Raw genomic sequence first — 23,020 nt, forward strand, 5'->3', positions numbered from 1 at the left:
CATCGCCAGACCCTGCACCTCCCCTGTACCATGCACCAAATAAAAACTCATTGCACAGTTTGGTGAGTGCCGCATGTTTTCTCTTACACATGAAGATTATTAAGGATTGTTAACCTTCGGCAGAGCACCACCATTTGTATTGTTGTCAGACGAATGTTCTGTGTCTTGGACTTTACCACTGCACGGTTTAGGCTATTAGTACCCTGCATTGATTGGATAGTGCCTAGTGTTTCTGTGCTATATATTTTTTTCATATTTGGAAACTCCATATTGTCGGAACTCTTGGACCCACTTGTTGGGCATATGACACACTCCCCACTAGGTCTCTAGACTGCTATATAAATGTGTTCCAAGGTATTGTAGGAGGTTACAGAGTATTTCATTATGAATACATTTTATAGATATATATAGTATATTAAACATCTAAAGACTTCTAGTGTTGTGGGGTAACAATACAAAATAATGGAATCATCACACATCTAAAGAATACTATTATATTGAAATAAAAGGAGATGTGTATTTATGACAAACAATAAGCTTTATTAGTATCAACATTAAAACACAATTAAAAACCCAAAATGGGTATATATCATATATAGCCTCCCCAAAATACGGCCAAAATGTGCGGCAAAAAGATGCCAAGACAGGTATTACATGAATGAATAGGTAATGATCCGAGTGATCTAAAATAATGCACATACACATTGGAACACACAATCAAAAAATCCCTGCAAGAGTTATGCATGTCAACAAATAACAGAGTTCAATGAAAACAAGGTGCATTCAAAGGGATACGGTCTACATTACCATAGAGATGGGTCCAGTCTGGGGAGGAACAAATGCCCCACGCGTATCGCCCGGCTCGCGGGCTTCATCAGGGGATACGGGGATACCAGCACACAGAGAGTGATACATTTAAATACTTCAGCCACTCCAAAGTAGCTCAGTAACCGGGACAATGTGTAAATCATGCGTTCCACCATACCGGAAGTTGGGAAGATGACATCGGGACTGCACGGAACTTGATCGTATTTGTCAATATCGTTAATAGAGAAATAAAAAAATAAACATAGAATATATTATGTGTAATGTCGTTATGGACTATAGCCCAATATAGCCGATACTAAGGCTGGTTGAAAAGACCTAGTAGTTAGAGAATGCAATGCACACATATAGAAAGAGACAAATATACAAGGTGAGTAGGAGAATACATAGTAGTAGAAGACATATAACTTTAGAGAAAGGAGCTTATTCTAAGGATACGGCGGAATATAATTTGCTGAACGCCGAACAAGGTAAGTACAAGCTATATACTATATTTATATAAAATCGCCGAACAAGGTAAGTATAGGCTATATACTATATTTACATAAATGCCGAGACCATGATGTGGGCTGATTGCCAAAATGCAAATAGATGAATAAAGCATCATAGATAAGTAGTTGTTCTGCAAATCGCCGTAACGACGCTATATAGAGTAGTGATGGCGAGTACAAATATATCAGATCGCAGAATAAAAAGAGAGGACCAACATTCACAGATTGGCAAAGACGTATAAATATCAACAATACCCAAAAAAAAAATATATATATTTTTTATCTAAATATTTTTTTTTTTAAACTTTTTTATTGGGAAAATAGGTTATGAACATGAAAACAGATTATGACAAGCAAATAGCACATCTTACATGAGTGATAGTTTGATTTCAATGCTTTCAACATTTCTTTTGGCTATCCATACGTTCATATACCTTTTCCCCTTCCCCTCCGTTTTCATATTTTCCTCCATCTTTTACGACCTCAAGGTGCATTACGCACCAATTAAGTCTCATATTACACATTTTGTGGGAAACACAAAGAAACATAAATAAAAACACTACATACTCAACATTACAAATAACTTGGGCCAAAGGGGAATAACCTTTGAATATTATAGTTGCATGGTAGCAGTCAGTGTGTCCTGTGAACCTTTCCGCTAAGTGTCACTTTTGTTCCTAATTAAACTTTAAGTCTACCTAGAGTTCCCTGCAAGTCTTCCGTCAAATACCATGCCGAGTTTTTTAATTTTTTCATGAGGTCCTGTATTTCGTTAGAAGATAAATGATTTACTACAAATTTACACCATTTACGGAAAAAATGTTTAATCTTTTTTTCGCCTTTCTTTTCTGCCTCCATCCTGTCTATGTTTAAATATATTTTTGCTTGACTTATTATTTCTTCCATCGATGGAAGTGCGGATTCTAACCAATGATTCAACAAGCATCTTTTGGCTATCAACATAAGTATATGGAGAAGCGGGGATATCATGACCTCTACCTCCTCCTCTTCCTTCTCTCTCTGGGGTATTACAGAGTGGAAGATGAGGGCCAATGGTTGTAGGGGGATTGTGACATTGTAGTGGGATGTGACAAATGTTTGGAAGGATCTCCAAAAAGATTGAACTATGGGACACGTCCATATTGAGTGGTACAGGTCTGCTAATGGCAGTTTGCATTTAGGAGATTCAGTTATTCTGTCTGGACGGGCCTCAGAAGCTGGTATATTAAACGCATGGCTGAGTGCATTCGTTTAAAAAAAGTTTCTCTCCATTTTTCACTAACCACATGTTTTCGCACTGTTATCCACCCTTTTAGAATTCTTGACGATACTTCATTGGCCCTCAACCTCCTCTCCCAATATGGAAAGTTCAAGGTCTCCTCTGAGTCTCCTCCTCTTTGTTCCAATAAAATATATAAAAGGGAAATAGAGCGGCTTGCGTTTGGACCCCCCACCACCGTGTCAAATCTATTTGACATGACCTCACTTGCTAAGTTCCGTAATTTGGAAGTACAAAATGCCTGTAGCTGTGCATACTGGAACTCCGGTCTCGGGGGTATATCAAACTCCGCTTATATCTCAGCTAAAGACTTTAACCGTGGTTCGGTAGGGTGTAGCACTTGTTGGAATCGTGTTATCCCTTTATTTCGCCATGGCACGAATAATCTGCTGACCATCCCTGCTGAGAATTCTAGATTGTTCCATAATGTGAGGTGTTTTGAGAACTGGTAAGAGAGTTTATACCTCTTGCGTAATATCTTCCACGTTGCAATTGTATCCATCAGCAGCAGGGATTGTCTAGCCATCAATAGTAACTTGCCATAGGGTATGTGGAGGGCTGCCACCAGGCCACAGGATCCCAGCATCTCCTGTTCCAACCCAGTGTTGGAGTAATAGTTGGTTGAATTTATCCAATCAATCAAATGTCTGGTCAGACACGCTAAATTATATCGCCTGACATCTGGAAAGTTCAGCCCTCCACTCTGCTTCCTAGCTATTAGTCTCTGCAGTGCTATACGGGGTCTTTTCCCTTGCCATATGAAGGAAGAAAATGTCTTATTTAGCTCTCGCACATCTGAGGTTTTTTAGCAATTATGGTAAGGTCTGCATGGGGTAAAGGTGTCTGGCAAAACTGATCATTTTTATCAGCTGCACCCTACCTGATATATTCAGTGGCAATGACTGCCATCTCGTCAGTTTATTTTTTATCTTATGAGATAGTGGGGGGTAATTTAACTTATAGAGAGATGAGGGTGTGGTGCCTATTTTTATCCCTAAGTACTTGATGTGGTCTTTGGCTATATTAAGGCCAAATGTCAGGGTTTATTGAATGGGTTCTAAGCATTCTTGACAGAGGTTCTACTGCTAGGTCAAATAGTAAGGGGGAGAGTGGGCATCCTTGTCGTGTTCCTCTGTTTTGTGTAAATCTATTTGTCAAGTGTCCTGAAGGAACAGGAACTCACCCCCATACAAGATAAGATTTTATAAATTGCGATACTTGCGCTCATAGCATCACATAAAGAATATCACCAAGGATGAAAGAAATTCAAAAAACTAGAACGAGCAACTTAGGTTACAGCCAACGTCGGGAGTCCTATGATGAGATGTTGTTTCACAGACCAAATTCTTCTATGTATTTGATGAATCCTGATCAGAAAATCTTCCACAAAAGTAAAATAATAACTAGAACTAAAAGAGAAGAAAAACAACACTAAAGCATGTGTTAAGGGGCCCTTGTGGGAAAAATAAACACAGTAGGGGGTTCATGGAGTGTGTAAAAACAAATTAGACATAAAATGTGGAAAAAGGGGATGTATAATGTGAATGATGCAGTGGAAGTGCTTGTGAAAGTAGGAATGTATGACAAAAATAAAGGTGGTGGGGCTAGAAGGGGGTCCAAAATGTGTTCAATTGAACCTAAGACATGAGTGGGGATAACACGTGTAGGAGAAGCGACAATACTAATAGGAAAATAAATGTGTAGTGTGTGGCATGGGAAGAGAGAGCCAAATAAAGCTGGTATGTGATAAATCTATGTTTTATAATGGCCTGTGAATAACAGTTCTTCATTCAGTCCTTTGGGGGCAACGGTATCCAATGTAAAAATCTGCGTAACATAAGGGGAACAATGTCTCCCCCCCCTGTTGTTGAGTACAACCTTCACTATCCCAATGACCTGAGGCCTTGTGGGCAACCCCCGTGGTGTTGTAAAAAATGAAGGGCAACCGAAGTTAGTTTTTTACCTTTTTGTTGGTCTGAAAGTGCCGTACGGATTGTGGAGAGATGTTGTTGGCATCTTTTTCGAAACTCCTGGGTGGTTTAACCCACATACAATTTCCGACAGGGGCATATGAGGATGTAGATAACTCCCCGTGTCTTGCAGTTGATAAAGCTTCTGATTTTATATTCTTTGTTTAGCACTGAGTCCTCAAAAGTCGTAATCCGTGGAACATAGGGGCAAATAGAGCAATTCCCACATGGGAAGGAGCCTTGCAGGCGCACCCCGCATCCAAGAGGAACAGATGGACATTGGAAATGACTGTTGGATGCCCCAGTTCTTTTCGAGGATTCCATGTATTTCAGCCCATTGGTTATTGTAAGTTGTAATTAATCTTGGTCTAGGGTCTGAAGGTCGTGTTTTTGCCTGAAGTAAACACCGACGTTCTCTGCTTTTTGCTCGAAGGAAGCCCTTGGAGATGACTTTGTGAGGGTATCCTCTGTTTTTAAACCGCGAGGTTAGCTCGCGTGCATGCTGTTTAAAATCAAAATCATTGCTGCAATTACGCTTGACCCGAAAAAACTGCCCTGCTGGTATTCCGTTCTTAAGATGGACCGGATGGAAACTAGAAATATGTAGCAGACTGTGGCTGTGGCCTTACAGTAGAGTGAGGTGGTAAGCTTGGGATGCACATACCTGATTTTGATATCCAGAAAATCCACTGCAGCATCCGAGATATGTGCAGTCAGCTTTATATTCCATGGATTGGTGTTAAATTGGCTAATGAAGTTGAGGCAGTCTTCGTAGTTACCTGTCCACAGGAGGAGAATGTCGTCAGTGTAACGATACCACCCCGCTACCCAGGTCTTATAGGCGCTGAGGTGGTGGACCACATTCTCCTCCCACCACCCCAAAAATAAATTTGCTTAAGAAGGGGCACATTTTGCCCCCATGGCCGTGTCATAAATACGCATCTCCTTTTCTTTCAATATAATATACACTCACCGGCCTCTTTATTAGGTACACCATACTAGTAAGGGGTTGGACCCCCTTTTGCCTTCAGAACTGCCTCAATTGTTCGTGGCATAGATTCAACAAGGTAGCCTCAGTTTCCTGTTCTTAGCTGAAAGGAATGGCACCCGGTGTGGTTTTCTGCTGCCCATCTGCCTCAAAGTTCGACGTACTGTGCGTTCAGAGATGCTCTTCTGCCTACCTTGGTTGTAACGAGTGGCGATTTGAGTCACTGTTGCCTTTCTATCAGCTCTAACCAGTCTGCCCATTCTCCTCTGACCTCTGGCATCAACAAGGCATTTCCGCCCACAGAACTGTCGCTCACTGGATGTTTTTTCTTTTTCGGACCATTCTCTGTAAACCCTAGAGATGGTTGTGTGTGTGAAAATCCCAGTAGATCAGCAGTTTCTGAAATACTCAGACCAGCCCTTCTGGCACCAACAACCATGCCACGTTCAAAGGCACTCAAATCACCTTTCATCCCCATACTGATGCTCGGTTTGAACTGCAGGAGATTGTTTTGACCATGTCTACATGCCTAAATGCACTGAGTTTCCGACTGATTAGAAATTAAGTGTTAACGAGCAGTTGGACAGGGGTACCAGTGGCCGGTGAGTGTATTTTAAACATCTTTAACTGTAGAGCAGAATGTAAAATAATAAGAAAAGTATGAACAAATCTGTATCTTATACAAAGCAATCCATTTCCAATTTTGAGTGTTGTAATGGAATACAGATGGTCTATATCTGTCGAATATCATCACATATAAAATGACTCCATCATTCATATCCAGGAATAAAATACAGTATAAGATACCGTAATATAAAATACATTTGCAGCAAAAGGCAATGTGGCACAGTGCACAACTTACAGTAAACCTCAAGTCGCCGTAGAAAAAAGTGTAAGGCACAACTGGTTTTGCTGTTTGGCACTGCCTAATCTATTAGGAGATCTAAACTTGCCTCTTGGGGGCATTGAAAGGTTGTTCCTTCCAGGACCCCTGGAGATATTTATAGTTTCACATGCCCAGTCTGATAAAAGTAAAGTCATGAGAAAAATAAAGTAAGCCCTCTTCTAAGGTTGTACATATCAGGACATAATATAATGACACCTCAGGTGAACAACACCACATGACAAATATCATTGTAGAAACATTTATTTAAAGGGACACTGTCACCACTAATAATCTGACATCACCCTCTGGTCCTTTCTACCTTCTGTTTATTTATTTTTTAAAGCATCACCTCCAATTTAATTTGCAAATGAGCCCTGAAGAGTCCTATAGTACCTAGAACCATGCTAAGGGACTCTCAATTGGTACTCAACTGCCTGTATTTCCTGTCTTGTAGCTCTGAGCTAGTTTTAATAATATACCTAGGTGCTCTAGAGCCCAAGATAGAGGCATCTCAAGTGACCCTCCTGGCCTCTAAAAGTTACGTTAAAAAGTGACGCATCTCAGGCAAAAAGGGACACTTATCAGCTCATTTACTTTGACTTGGGAGGCAATTTTTGAAGTTAATAACATTAAAGGGAACCTGCTGTTTCGAAAAAATTTATCTGAGACAGGTTCCCATAGAGCCCTTAAGTCTCGGCTTGAGTCCACGGCCTTCCTCTCTGCACGTCACACACCTCCATTTTTCGTTTCCTAAGCCTTGTGACATACGAAAAATAGAGGCATGTGCTGACTGATATGCAGAAAGGAAGCCGGCGGAACCGCCCAACTCGACTCGCTGGGATCTCTGCCTAGTTACCAGGTAGAGAATAAAACTTAATTTTCTGCTTTTCTGAGCATAGCTGGTGTAAGTTGAAAAAGAGGAGCCTTTAGGACTTAAAGGCTCTATAGTAGCTTAGTGCTGTAAAAGCTGATGACAGTCTCCCTTTGCCAAAATCTAGGCCAAAATGCAGAAGCAGTGAAGCACAAAATGAAGAACACCTTTACAGCTTCATAGGAAGTAAGAGGGCAAGTACAGTGGCAGCTAAGTGATGCCAATCATATGCTCTTGATTAAGTGATCTTCAGCTATTGTGACCACCTCTATAGAAGCAGAAGTTTTAGCAGTTTGCTGGTATGCAGTATTCAGGCATGTGCTAAAACTATGGGGCAAATGTCAACATCAATAATGATCGTAATGATCTCAGAAAAGGGAATGATGCTGTCCATTTCTGTGCATCACAGTTAAAGTACGGTATTATGTTGAGATTTTTTTTTTTTAAAAGTCACATTTTCCACTACTTGTTTTTTACATTATATTCTCTCATGTATCCTTGTCAGATTTACTGTAAAATGCTGCATTTAAAGTTCAGATTCAGTGCTCTCATCTGAAACCTGTTAAGACCAGATGTGCCAGTGATTTCATGGAAATGGTCCCTAATGGTATATTTTTCCATGAACACTTTTTTTTTCCATTGACTTATGTTTGTAATTAGTTTTCAGGAAGCTTTTTAGCATATCAATGAAATGAGGATGAGAGAAGTTAAACCTAAAAACTAAAGCAGAATAAATTGTAACTTAATAGACACCAGAAGAGAATGGGTGTCATAGCAAAATCAAAATAGATTCCAATTATCATTGGCAACCCAGAACAGAAGGGATTGATGTTTGTTTACGTTTTCCACCACATGGTTTACAAACAATGCATTTGCATTTACATAAGTTTTTGCTTAGTGACATAGGGAATATGAAGGACTGACTCCTTGGTCCTCAAGGACTTGCAATCTCATGCATATGACCATTCACATGCCAATTTGGAAATATTTACAGAGCCCATGAGGAATTTTGGAGACAAAATGAAATTCAAATAAAAAGGTTAACATGAACTGTTTAAAAGTAGATTAGCCAATGGAAAGGTACAAACATACAAAAGGATCTCAACCAAAATGATCATATTTACTATAAGTTTGATAGATGGCTTGAAATATTACTCTAACAGATAAACATTTCAAGAGCACTCACAGGTCACATTAGGTGCCCCTGTTGACTTCATCAGAACTTAAGGTTTAACCTGTCAGTGTTTTCCTGTTAGATCAGAAGAGTTAATTGTAAGTTTCCACAAAAGGTTAAAGAAACACAACTGATTAGAAAAGGTATGAATATTTTAGATTCTAAAATTATACTATAACTGAAAAAATGCATGCATAACAGGAACATAAAGGATGAATAAAATTTACATAATAATATTTATTTATAGGGCGCCATCAAATTCTGCAGGGCTTTACAAATCAATGACATCCATGGGATTTTTAACTGATACATTAAACCTTTGTTTAAAGGACGTAAGGAATGGAGGTTTGAACGGTAGTGTGAACTTAGCCTTATATAGTTATTTGGAGGAGTTATCTGTTCTTAAAGGAAACCTACCATAAGGAATCTACCATCAGAATTCGATGTGATGGTAGATTCCTCCTGCCTGCCTCTGCCCTAATCTGCAATTAAATAACCCTGGAACCTAACTTTTTAAAATCTTTATTTAAGTAATATGTAAATTAACTGCAGAGGCTACTGGGCAATATAGCAGGGCACTGAGAGCTAATGCTAAACCATTCCCCAGTAGCATCTACAGTTAATTTACAGGTTCCAGGATTATTAAATTACATATTAGGGCAGGGGCAGGCAGGAGGAATCTAGCATTAGATCTACTTCTGAAAAAGGTAAAACTATCAAAAATAAAAAGTATGCTTGAAATACGTGCATACAATTAATGTACACAGAGCAACCAACATCTACATTATTATTGCCAGGACTGGCCTGGTATAGAACTTTAGCAGCAAAAACACAATAAAAGAGGACAGAGTGGAAGAGTAAATTCAGATACAAAATGTATATATTTTATTGTAATACCATTAAAACAATAAGTTAAAAAGAGAGGCAAGTTACAGGACTAAAAGGACATAGCAGACAGGATTCATAAATATATGAAAAAGTACAATACACTGAGCAATTATAAAGGTCCAATGTCAATACATACAATATGTGAACGTTAAGAATCACCAAAAGTGCTCAATAAGAGAACACCAAATAAATATGTCAATGTGCAAAAAAGCAATGCAACATATGGAGCATGTATTCATGCCCAACATGAATGGGGGCAAGGTAACTCACAAAGAAATTTGTCCTGCATCCACCCCAAAGCACGTTTTAATCGTTCGATCTTTTTCAAGGGGTCCCCTTGGCATGTTATATCCAAGCTCCCCACTAATGCACAACTCCACTCCAAATTTTGGAGCAAGAAGTCTATTACTCCCTGCTTTGCCATAACTCTAAACTGTCCTGAGGACATGAGGAGGATGTGAGTCAGCTCACCCCCCCCCCTTCCAGTTGCCCAAACGGTCTGTTTGGACTGATCAGGCAGCATTGCTGCGTGGTGACCCCTTGAATATTTTGAATAATTAAGTTTACATAGGCCACTGATACGTTCTTTAAGCACCTGACACAATCTATGTATGTACGACCGCTGTGCAACTTAAGCTGTCTTAAGCAGTCCTTTCTCACAGACATAAAATGTATTACAGTTTATAGATTTTTTGTGTGTGAATAAATATCATCATTTGGGGATTCATTATTACGGTACATTGTTCCATGTGAACTATTGGAGACAACAGTGTAGTTAGGAAAAGTAAACATTGCTTTGGCAAGGTAAGCTCACAACTTATTAAATATGCCACTCAATATTTGTTTTGTTTTTAATTGGGATTGTCACTCTGTTGTCGTACCTATGTTGTGTACTTAAAGTTTACTTTAAAGACTTCTTCATTGGACAAAATAGTGAATCACAGATGTATTTTTAGGCTCTGGGCATTGTGGAAGACAAGGTGTTATTTAATATTCAATTTTGCTTCCTGACAGGTTCAGTGCTCATCTCAAACCACAGTTACCAATATATAAATGGAAACATATGTAAACAAACATCGACACCTTGTATTCAGCTACAAATATCACAAAAAATGTTGTAGTTTCCACTTTCCTCCAGTGTCACCATACATTGCCCATAAATCCATACCCTACCCTCCAGATCCTATCGATAATTCTTCTATATTACACTTTGCAGGTAGGATGTTACTCCGATGTCTATCCCAAATAAATTTAAAATTAGAATAAAGGCAAAGCAAATGGTTAAAAACTAAACCTACAATATATTACTGTTCATACATGTCCTACTCCATCATGGTCCAGTCTCTGCTGCTTGTGTCCCTTGTATCACTACTGAGGTCATAACAGTCCAAAGAACATCTAGAAGGCCAGTGGTTGTAGTGACCTGGACACTAAAGAAATGTGACCATCATGAAACCTGACAGATCGTATTAAAGTCAAGTAGATCTTTTATGATTTTGAAGGGTTGTCCAACAAAAGTAACTTCATCCTACCGGATAGAAAATATATAAATTATTGGGATCTGACTTAAAATTCTTCATTCTGGTCCTCCAGTCTCAGGGAGCATTCCGTTCCCATTATCCTAGTTGCTGGGAATTCCTTAATTTTGTGGGAGAAGTTTTTTTTAGATCCCACATGAATCTATCAGAAAAAATTCTTGATGTCCGTGGTGTACTGCTCAGAAGTTCTGATTACATGTAACTAGTTATATGTTCAGCTGGTAAAAATAGGTCCTATTTCTACCCATTTTTGTCTAAAACCGTAATCTAATAAGCTAATAACAGTATCTAATGTTCACATGTCTAACACTTATTCCCTATATAATTAAAAAAATGCATTATTATAAATATACATGTAATGATAAACTGAGGTTGGTGTTTGGGAAGGGAATTATTTTTACAGTATTTTGAAGACATCTCTTTCCCTATCTGTGGAGAAGCAGATAATGTATATTGTATAGTCGTGCAGTACAGAAGAAGCAGAGATTAATGTAGGTCATAAGTTATCTTCCAGTCAACAAGCAGTAGCTGTAAAGTCAAGGATAGCCGAACAGATGAAAAATGTCTCACTAAATGTGCTTTAGTTTTATAATAAATTACAATAGACACTTTCCTGAGCAGAAAAGAAAAGCTCCCACTAGTTACGGCTTTATTTGTAAACTCAGTGGTTTATTAGGCCTTTCTCAGCAGATCTAAGTTAGAAGTTTCAAAAGAGACCTATGATAAGGAATGCATGCAATGGGCAACATTTATTAAAGTGTTTGCACCAGTTTTCTGTCTGACTTTGCAATGACAAGAACATGCAAACTGCTTGGATTTGTATTTATGAACAAAATTCTACACCTAAAGGGGTATTTTGGTGCAAATACGGACCATGTGCCACATTTATAATTGCAACTTGATAGAATTGTGTCACAGGGGGATATTTATCAGGACCTCTGCGCACCGCCAGTGGCACAGAGGCCCTGAAATAATCGCAAATGCTAGCTTATTGCTAGCTTTTGCGATTATTTTCCCCAATCCACCACCTTCACGCCAGTGGGGCGTGAAGGGGCGTGAAGGGGGGGCGCGGCCGGCCGAGCAGGGGGGCGCGGCCGGCCGGGAGTGGGCCGGCGCGGGGCTTTACTGTCCCCGCGCCTGCGCACTCGCTGCTGCAGGCGACTTTTCATAGGTGATAGGATAAACGCTACGCAACTGGCAGCCCGATACATCAGGAGGCAGAAGCCTCTTGATGTATCGGGCTGCGAATTCGCAGCGGCGGGGTGATCATACGCTGGCGCACGAGCACCAGCGTATGATAAATATCCCCGACAGTCTGTATGTTAAAGGTGCACCAAAAAAAAAGTTGGTGCATACTTCCCAAGCAGTGCAGGGTGCGCCAGATTCCCAAGACCATGTGCCAATATTCAATAATCTGGGCACTCTACACATTAGTGAGGCAAACATGGTGACATGGTGAAAAAATGCACATGGTGAAAAAATGTGATTAAGTATACATCAATGTTATGTATATATACTGTAAAAGATGCTGATTATATTGATTGTATTGGTACAACAGTATTCAGTAAAATGTTATACACTTAAAGGGATTTCACTTGTTCCCTTAATAACTGTTTCCCTATTTCCCTATTTAATATTAATTTAATACTAATTCCCAACTTGCTTTTATAACTAACATCACTTTTTCCACTCACTTTTAAAAGTAGATAAAAGTAAACCTAGCTCCCTGCCAGCAAACTGCATCGAGTCAAGGAGTCATCATCATCATCATCATTATCTTCACACTGCTCTTACAACTCTACTTCCTGCTCTCTCTTCCCCCTCCCTCTGATAAGGTGCTGCAATCAGATCTCAAGTCAACTCAAGTCTGCAGGGCAGGGGACGAGGAGGAGGGAGCAGTAAGTAGAGTTCTGAGAGCGTATGACAGTTGGGACCCTGCTCTAACAGTCTGGATTGGAATGAGTTCCGATCCAGTGTGTTTAGCCCCTTAGATCCCGCAGTCAATGCTGTGACCACGGGATCTATGTACCTGCAGAGGAAGGCCGCCTGGCTGGACCAAGCAGTCTGCATGTCAGCCTATGCAAGTGCAAAGGCTAACATACCTAATTCACTGCAATTCTTGGTTAGTGCAGTGCATTAGTATGAACTAGTGATTACGCGATTTTAAAAATAAAAACGTTTTTAAAAGAACTAAAAAAAATACATAAATGTTAAATATATCAACCAAAATTTCCCACTAACTTGAAGTACGATATGTCACAAAAAAATAATCTCAAAACCACCTGGATAAGTTAAAGCCTTACCAGTTATTACCAGATAAAGTGACACATGATGGTTTTGAAAAATAGGCAAATGAGTTAAAGAGTAACTGTAAAGTTTTTTTCCACAAATCATTAGCTCTTGGGATGTAAAACAACTTTGCCTATTATATTTGTTACCTACAGTACAGACAGAAAGTTTGGACACACCTTCTCATTTAAAGAGTTTTCTGTATTTTCATGACTATAAAATTGTATATTTACACTGAAGGCATCAAAGCTATGAATGAACACATGTGAAATTATATACTTAAAGAGTAACTGTAAAGGTTTTTTTATTTTTCACAAATCAATAGCTCTTAAAATGTAAAATAACTTTGCCTATTATCTTTATTGCCTATATGCAGTAGTTTCTTTGCAATAGCCCTCAGATTACCTCATTGCTGTAATGGCTGCCTCCTCTCCATGTGCTGATAAGCCCTATGAATCCGTATGTTGTTTACACTATGGATTCATAGGATGCTGCTCTCTGCTCACAGGGGACTAGGTCATGTTTCAGTGAATGTAGCAGAGCTGGAAGCATGCAGAACATTGAGTGCAGATGTCTCCTGCACAGAATAGTGAGGTACAAGATCTTCCCTATTCCCTATCAGTCCCTCTATCCCAGTCTCTGATTCTGCAGAAGTTTCTCTGCCTGTCTCTGCTCTTCTCACTGCTGACTTCCCCCACCTTGTCATGGCAGCATCAGCTCTCTGTAGATAAGCTATTAACCCTCATTGCTCACAGAGCACAAGCTGTAGACTTCATGTACTTATGATTTCTATCACTTATTACATGTTCCCTGCTCCTCCATGTGATGGAATCTGCCAGGCTAGTCACCATGTGCTGTTTGTGCACTGTACAGTGTTCAGAGGATTTACTTTTGGGAAACTAAGTGGATTTAATGCTAAATTACTTTGAGAAAGAACACAAGGCATCATGGGATCTGTGGGCAAGCTAACAGGCTTGAGGGCATATATTGACAGACACTAGTCTCTGCCTCTTCACCTCTGGTGAGAAATATTTTTGTCAAACACGTTTAGAACAGAAATTGCCATAACTTTGGAAAGATAAGGACGAGCACCACAAAGAAGGCATCATTCAGTTTGTTATTAAAGGGGGAATCACATATAATAATTTGGTAAAATAATTATACAGTTACGCTTTAAGCTGTTAACACTCTGCTTTAGATATTTAGACACAGAGCTGATGCAGGCTTAGCTCGAGATTGGAGCCGGTACGGCATCAAAATACACAGGGTGTCAGCTGTAACTAACACCTGACATCCCAGTTTAACACTTGGAGTGGGCTCCGATCACCGGTGTTTTACCTGTTAATGCCGTGGTTAGTGGGACCGCGCCATTTAACTTGCCTTACAGGGGTTTCTCCACCACAATGCCCCCCCCCCCCACACTGATCTCTGTTATGGCAGCCCTGAGGTCCGATCAGGAACCCAGGTCTGTCCTCGGCCAAGGCCTGTAAGATCCCGTCTGCATGTGTAAAGTAAAAAAATATAAAAAAATCGAAAAAATTGTTCTTAAATAAAAATAAATTAATAAAAATACCCATAAGCCCCATAAACATATAAGGAAACATATAACGCAAAAAAAGTCAAAATCCTAACACAAACTCCACATATATAGCATCATCGTATCCGTAAAACCCGTAGCATTAAAAAAGATCATTATTGAACCCGCACAATGAACGCCGTAAAAAAACATTAATCATAATTTTTGTGATTTTTTTCTTACCTATTTCCTCCAACAAAAAAATGCAATAAAAAGTGATTAAAAAATGTACTCCAGAATAATGCTATTGCAAAGTGCAACATGTCCCACAAAAAACAAGCCATCGTCACAGGGCCCCAATAATGAAAAAGCTAAAATTTTATAACCTACAAAAGTGTACAGGGTTCTCATTCCTTTCTGCGCCTTGCTGTGCACCCATAAAACAAGTAACGGCCACATGCGGGGGGGTCTCTGTACTCGGGAGAAATTTTAAGATGGGTTTTGTCTTTTTATCTTTTGGAAATGTGTAAATTTTAGGACTAAATTAATGTATTACCGACAAAATTTGACCATTCTAAATTTCACCTCCATTTTTATTTAATTACTATGACAATCTCAGTGGGTTAACAATCTTCCTAAAATATGTTTCTCATAGTTTGAGGGGTGCAGATGTAAACATGGGTTGATATATAGGGTGTTTTAATGTTATTTATTTAAAATGTCATTAAAAACTGTAATTATCCCCAAAATAGTCAATCCTGAAAATAATGAAAACCAATATAGGATTTGTAAGCCGCGTTATCAAAATAAATTATCCAGACATTTTAAAAATTATGAAAATATAAAGTAGACATATGGGAAATGTTATTAAGCAAGTTATTTAGGTGGTAAATCTATCTGCCTGAAAACATGATTTAGCATTTTAAAAAAAGGCTAATTTTTAAAAAAATGCATAATTTTTTGTGTTTTTTATAAATAAACTTGGCAGCCACAATTTACCACTAAAATTAGCGAAAAACATTCTCAGAATCGTAACAGTGTTCAAAAGTTATAACCATATAAAGCGACGCCAGTCAGAATACAAAAAATGGGGCTGAGCCTTAAGCTACAAAATGGCTGCGTCCTTCAGGGGTTAATTTTAAAAACAGACTTACAATAAGTATTAAACAGGCTATGGGAACCAGTCATTAAAATGTGAAATCCTAAAGACCTTTAATGCTGTACAGTGTTTGGGTTGGTCTTATTAGTGATAGGCAGCCTCTTCTCTATGACCTTTCATTATAGAATGAGCAAAGAATTAAATGTGGAAAAAGTTTATACTATCATTTCTCACAAAACTATGTATGTATATGTTAGTGTTCTCAGCTCCTCCTGCTCTGTAACATGCTACCTGTAGATTACATCATGTCCATAGTGACCCCTTCAAGACCAAGTTTTTCCAGGTTTTTGTGTTTATGTTTTACACTTTCATCCTTCTGTGCAATGTACTGGGAAACTGGGAAAATATTCCTAATGTGGTGGATTTGATAAAAATAATTAGTGCCATTTTTTCATAGGCTTTCACTGTATGATCCAGATAACACATTCCCTTTATTCTTTAGGTCAGTAAAGATCATAGATATACCAAATTTATATCATTTAGTTATGCCTTAAAACACCTAGAGATATGATGGTTAGTAAGAAAAGAAGAATTGATGTGCATAGTTCATTGGTTGGTAAATTATCACATGGGCATTGCATAAGCAAAGGACGTCACTTTCCCTGGAACAGGTAGACTTTATAAATCACTGGGCTTCAGCTTTCATCCACATGCAGGCATCTTCTTAGTTTCAGCATATTCAGCGAGCATATAAAAATAAAATCATACAGCAATACTTCACAATACTGATTCTCTATTCTCTGCAAAATGACAGCTACGAGCCTTGTCCAGGCTCTCCAGGCTGTCATTACATCCTTGCCACTCATCGGCAAAGATGTGAGCACCCATGTGCAGTGCTGATCAGGTGCGGTGATGGGGTGCAGTTTAATTGCAGTTACTGGCAGTTGTCAGCTATATCATAAATATCAGCTATATCATTGAGGGGCTGAAGCTGTTGTTCAGATAATTCTGATGTGTGGAAACCACCCATAGTTAAAGGGTTGGACACTTTTCCTCATGTTTTTTGTAATGTGTGTGTAAGTGTGAGGAGCAGGATATTAGGTAATTTACCAATATACATCTATTAAAAGTTCTGCATCGTTTTATTGCTCTATAAAGTTAAGCCTCCAGCCAGACATTCCTGATCACAATATGGCTGCAGATGGAAGGTCATTTGATCTCTATCTGCCCACGAACAACTGCCCTGCCAGAGCATTGATCTTATATCTCTTCAATACTAACCTAAGGTTTTGGAACGACAATAGAGATCACATGATCCTTCATCTGCCGCCATTTTATGGACATATCAATAAAGCAGTACAGAACTTTTAATATCCTGCCCCCACACTTACACACACATTACTAAAAAAAATGAGGTCAAGTGGCCAACCCCTTTTACTTATAATGGAAAGATTTGCAGTTCCATGTTTTGGCTTACAATAACTGATGCAAACTGATGCAGCTCCTTCTCCATGCTACCTTGCCTGACAGAATAGAGGGGAACATTTCACACAGTTACAGCTTCTACACTGTGGCATCTAGATTTATGTAATTTTAAAGAGGAGAAGCTCCAATATTGTGTTGTTTCTAGGTACCACATACACAGAGATATCTACAGTTAAAGGGGTATTCCGGGTATATTAACCTCTGATATAAAAACCCATAATGCTATAAATAAATGAATACTAAGGGCCATGCACTAGTTTTCTGGTGACTTTCTTTTATGTGCAAAGTTCTTGCACAGGTATTTAAAAACTGCCTGCACCACATTTGTGTCGCTTGCAATCGCTTTGTGGCGCGACTGCACTGTTCTTCATGCGACACAATTTTCTGCACTGAAATGGCTGTTCTGGTGCTCAGTCGGACCATGTGCCACATTTATCATGCAGTGACAGAAATGTTTTGCACGCCTTATGTTAAAGGTGCACCAAAAACAAAGAGGTGGTAATTGTTGTGGTAATTGAAGAGGGCGCCAGATTCATTAGGAACGTGTACAAGAGATCATGAATCTGGCACACTCTGCACACTACACAGGCACAATGCACATATTGCAGTTTGCACTGTTCATAGTAAATGTGGGCCAATGTCATTTAGAACAAAACAAAGCTTAAATAGTTTGATTTTATGATTCACAAAATGTTATGGCAGTGGTGGCTAACCTATGGCACGGGTGCCAGAGGTGGCACTCAGAGCCTTTTCTGTGGACACCCAGGCCATCACCAAAGATGACTCCAGGTACCATCCTGGAGAAGTAGACAGCCCAGGACTTGCTGTGCACAGAGCTATTTTACAGTGACAGTGCTACCTGGGACCACTGGAGGGGTGGGAAGTTGTGGACAGATCTTGATCATCCAAATTTCTTCTATTTTCTGCTTTATTAGTGTCCTCAGGGTGCTGGTATCAATGAAAGCTGTGCCAGAGAATGGAGTATAAATCACAAATTAAATTTCTGTGTTGGCACGTTGCGATAAATAAGTGGGTCTTGGTTGTAGTTTGGGCACTCATTCTCTAAAACAGGGGTCTCAAACTCGCGGCCCGCGGGCCAACTGCGGCCCGCGGGACAATATTTTGCGGCCCCCACCTGCATGGAGAGGGCAGGTCGCGCTGCATGGAGAGGGCTCACGGGCCGAGCCCTCTCCATAGCCGGTAAGTCTTTGCTGCATATTGCAGCAAAGGCTTACCGGTAACACCCGCGATCGGTGCTAGTACCGATCGCGGGTGTTTTCACAGCGATGGCTGCCGGCAAAGCTGTCGGCAGCCTCAAAAAGATAGCGGCGCATGGGCGCCGCCATCTTACCTGGGATCGCCGCTCCCCGTGACGTCATCGGGGGGCGGCGATCCGTCTCCATGGTAGCCTCGGGTCTTCCGAAGACCCGAGGCTATTTCGTTTTAACCCCTTCATTACAATGTGCTGATAGCACATTGTAATGAATGAGGAGGAAAATCCCCATATATTGCCATACTGTAGTATGGCAGTATATGATAGGATCGATCAGACAACCTAGGGTTAAAGTACCCTAGGGAGTCTGAAAAATAGTATAAATAAAAATACAAAAAAGTTAAAAAAAAAAAAAATAAAATGATAATAAAAAAACCTAAAATTTCAAATCACCCCCCTTTCCCTAGAACTGACATAAATATAAATAAACAGTAAAAATCATAAACACATCAGGTATCGACGCGTCCGAAAATGCCCGATCTATCAAAATATGATAAAGTTTTTTCAATGCGTTTAACCCCGTAACGGAAAATAGCGCCCAAAGTCGAAAATGGCACTTTTTTGCCATTTTGAAAAATATAAAAAATCTATAAAAAGTGATCAAAAGGTCGTACAGTCCTAAAAATGATATCATTGAAAATATTATCAAATTTCGCAAAAAATGACACCACCCACAGCTCCGTACACCAAAGTATGAAAAAGTTATTAGCGCCAGAAGTTGGCAAAATCAAAAAAATAATTTTGTACAGGAGGTTTTAATTTTTGTAAAAAACATTATAAACCTATAACAAATTTGGTATCCCCTTAATCGTACCGACCCAAAGAATAAAGTAGACATGTCATTTGGGGCGCTCAGTGAAAGACGTAATATCCAAGCCCACAAGAAAATGGCGCAAATGCGTTTTTTTCATCATTTTCATTGCATTTGGAATTTTTTTCCCGCTTCCAAGTACATGGCATGGAATATTAAATACCATCACTATGAAGTGCAATTTGTTACGCAGAAAACAAGCCGTCACACAGCTCTTTACGTGTAAAAATAAAAAAGTTATAGATTTTTGAAGGTGGGGAGTGAAAAATGGACATGAAAAAACAGGAAAGGGCCCGTAACCGGTTAATCCCCTTCCCTCCGGTACTTGAAGAAGATGAAGTCGCCGCTCTGAACGCACTTGGTGCAGGTCAGAGCGGCGACTTCATCTTCTTCGATGGGAGGCAAGTACCGGGGGGGAGGGGGGGATGGAGTGTCCTGGGCTCAGTGCGGTAGGAGCTTGGGACCCCTCGGTGCACAGGACGCGTTCATAGAGAGAACACGTCTCCCAGCATGGGGCTTTCCTTGCGCTGGGAGACGCCATGACATTTGAATCTGAATAATGATATTTTGTAAGCGCATTTTGTGTGGAAAACTTGATGCGGCCCAGCCTTACCCAGAATCTACCTCCAGCGGCCCCCAGGTAAATTGAGTTTGAGGCCCCTGCTCTAAAAGGTTCGCCATCACTGTGTTATAATCTTTCTAAAGTAGGCGGAGTTATCTCCAAGAAGGTCGTCATCTACAACTACAAGTCCCATTAAGCTTCAGTTCTCAGTAATAACTCTTCCCTCTTATGCTCTGCTCTGATCATCTAAATAGCTGTCCTACTCTATTACCATAGTAATGATGTGTAACTGCCATCACTGCACATTACCTCACTGAGATTGGTCTCACCACAACACTGGGCCATACTGGATGCACTGCAACCAACCAACTACAGCCAAACGTAGTGGTGATCACATGACCTGCCCAGGCAGGTGCAGGATATGTGATGTGGACGTGTGATGTGTGTCCTGCTTCATCTCCACAGGGACAAAGTCATAGGACTGATTAAAGGGCCAGTAACATTTTAATTCTTCTTTATATGTCCACAACATTTTTCTGCTAAGGGGAGCAAAATTTCATTACATATTAGCTTACATTTTAATTCTGCAATATTAAAGAGATTTTTAAGGTATATTCAAAAAAAAGAAAATGATAGCTCTTAACCCCTTATCGACATGTGACATAGTATTATATCACATGTCGGGTGCGAATGCATGGAAAATCCCCTTATACTGCCATACCATAGTATGGCATTATATGGTAGGATCGATCAGACAACCAAGGGTTAAAGTAACCTAGGCAGTCTGAAAAATAGTAAAAATTAAAATAAAAAAAAATAAAAAAAAATAATAATTAAAAAACATAAACATTCAAATCACCCCCTTTCCCTAGAACTGATATAGATATAAATAACCAGTAAAAATCATAAACACATTAGGTATCGCCATATACGAAAATGCCCGATCTATAAAAATGTAATAACGGTTTATCAATGCGTTTAACCCTGTAACAGAAAATAGTGCCCAAAGTCAAAAATGGCACTTTTTTGCCATTTTAAAAAACATAAAAAAATTCTAAGATCGTACAGTCCTAAAAAATTATAACATTAAAACTTCATCAAAAGTCACAAAAAATGACACCACCCAAAGCTCTGTACACCAAAGTATAAAAAACTTATAAGCGCCAGAAAATGGCAAAATCCAAAAATGTTGTTTTGTACAGAAGGTTTTAATTTTTGTAAATGTATGAAAACATTACAAAACCTACACAAATTTGGTATCCCCGTAATTGTACCGACCCAAATAATAAAGTAGACATGTTATTTGGGGAGTACAGTGAAATCCGTAAAATCCAAGCCCACAAGAATACTGTGCAAATGCATTTTTTCACCAATTTCACTGTACAGTATTTGGAATTTTTTTTCCCGCTTCCTAGTTCACGACATGGAATATTAAATGCCACCATTTTGAAGTGAAAATAAGCCATAACACAGCTCTCTACATTGAAAAATAAAAAAATTATAGATATTTGAAAGTGGGGAGTTAAAAATGAAACGCAAACACGAAAAAAGGCATCGGCGGGAAGGGGTTAAACAAATAACTATGAAAATAGGGTTCATTCACATGAGGGCCAGCGCATATCGGTCCCCATTGACGTCTATGGCGTCCAAACACGTTGCGGTGAGGCGTTGCTCAGCTCACCGTGTTGTGACCGTGAACGGCGAAATTTGGGACTAGTCCTATATTTCACCGTGTTACGGTGCTGGCCACTTCTCTGTTGAGAGGGGAGAAGTGAGAAGCGCTCTCCAGTGTGCAGATATTTGTTCATAAATCATATCAACATATGTCGTGTGAAAGTACCCTTAGCTTTTAGTAACTTTGAAACAGGTTACTTACACATAAGACAAATGTCAAAGCAGTGCGTAAAAAGTTTGCTAAATGTGCTACTTAAATGAGTTGTCCACAAGTTAATATTCATGACCTATTCTTCGATTAGGTCATCAATATCTGAACTATCTGGGCCGACACCCCCTTTCTCCTAGAGGGAATTCCTGAATTCAGCCAGGAAGGCCACAAGCTGCTGTACAACACTGTTTTGGAAATCTTGCAAATAAAGCAAATGCTTCAACCTTAGGGGAAAGACAAATGCACATGTTCGATCTGTGAAACATGGAGCATATTGTGGCCATATTTCACAAGCTGAACACTGCTTGGGAAAGAACTCCAATCAAATGCCATCAAACTACAATAACGTTGTATATGATGCAAGTAGTTGCTGCATAACCTTGGAACAACTGTGCAGTTCCTAAAACAGTATTACAGTGCTACATGCAGGGCCGCATCTGCCATGAGGCGAGATGAAATCTCGCCTCAGGCGGCAGAATGCGGGTCCCTGTAAAGGGCGGCGAAATTTGCCGCTCTAAAGTGGGCGATTCGGGCGTCCATTAACGCCCGAATCGCCCACCAGCTAAATAAATCGCGCCTGTCTCTTTAAGACACAGGCGCGATTTATATGCGGAGCGACGCAGTGCCTTTCCGGCAGCTGCGCGCTCCGTCCTAAGCAGTGACACAGGCGTTATGACGTCATGCGCCTGTGTCACTGTGCGGAGCCGCGGCACACAGGAAGACCGGAGTGGAGGCCGCGTGAAGACGGGACCCGCGCCGAGGGAGCAGCTGCCTGCAGGTGAGTAGGATTTTATTATTTTTCATGTACTTTAATTAAATGTGGGGAGATTTCATGTTATACTGGGAGGGGGGGTACTATATGGGGCTAGAAAACGTTTAATACTGAGGGGGGGGCGCTATAGATATCATATGGGGCCATAATTATTTTATACTAAGGGGGGGGGTGCTATATGTATTATTTGGGGCCATACTTATCTTATACTAGGGGGGGGATGCTATATGTATTATTTGGGGCCATACTTATCTTATACTGGGGGGGGGGTGCTATATGTATTATTTGGGGCCATAATTATCTTATACTAGGGGGGGGGATGCTATATGTATTATTTGGGGCCATAATTATCTTATACTAGGGGGGGGGGATGCTATATATATTATTTGGGGCCATAATTATTTTATACTAGGGGGGA

The sequence above is a fragment of the Engystomops pustulosus genome, chromosome 3, assembly GCF_040894005.1.
Source record: "Engystomops pustulosus chromosome 3, aEngPut4.maternal, whole genome shotgun sequence".
Classification (NCBI taxonomy): Eukaryota; Metazoa; Chordata; class Amphibia; order Anura; family Leptodactylidae; genus Engystomops; species Engystomops pustulosus.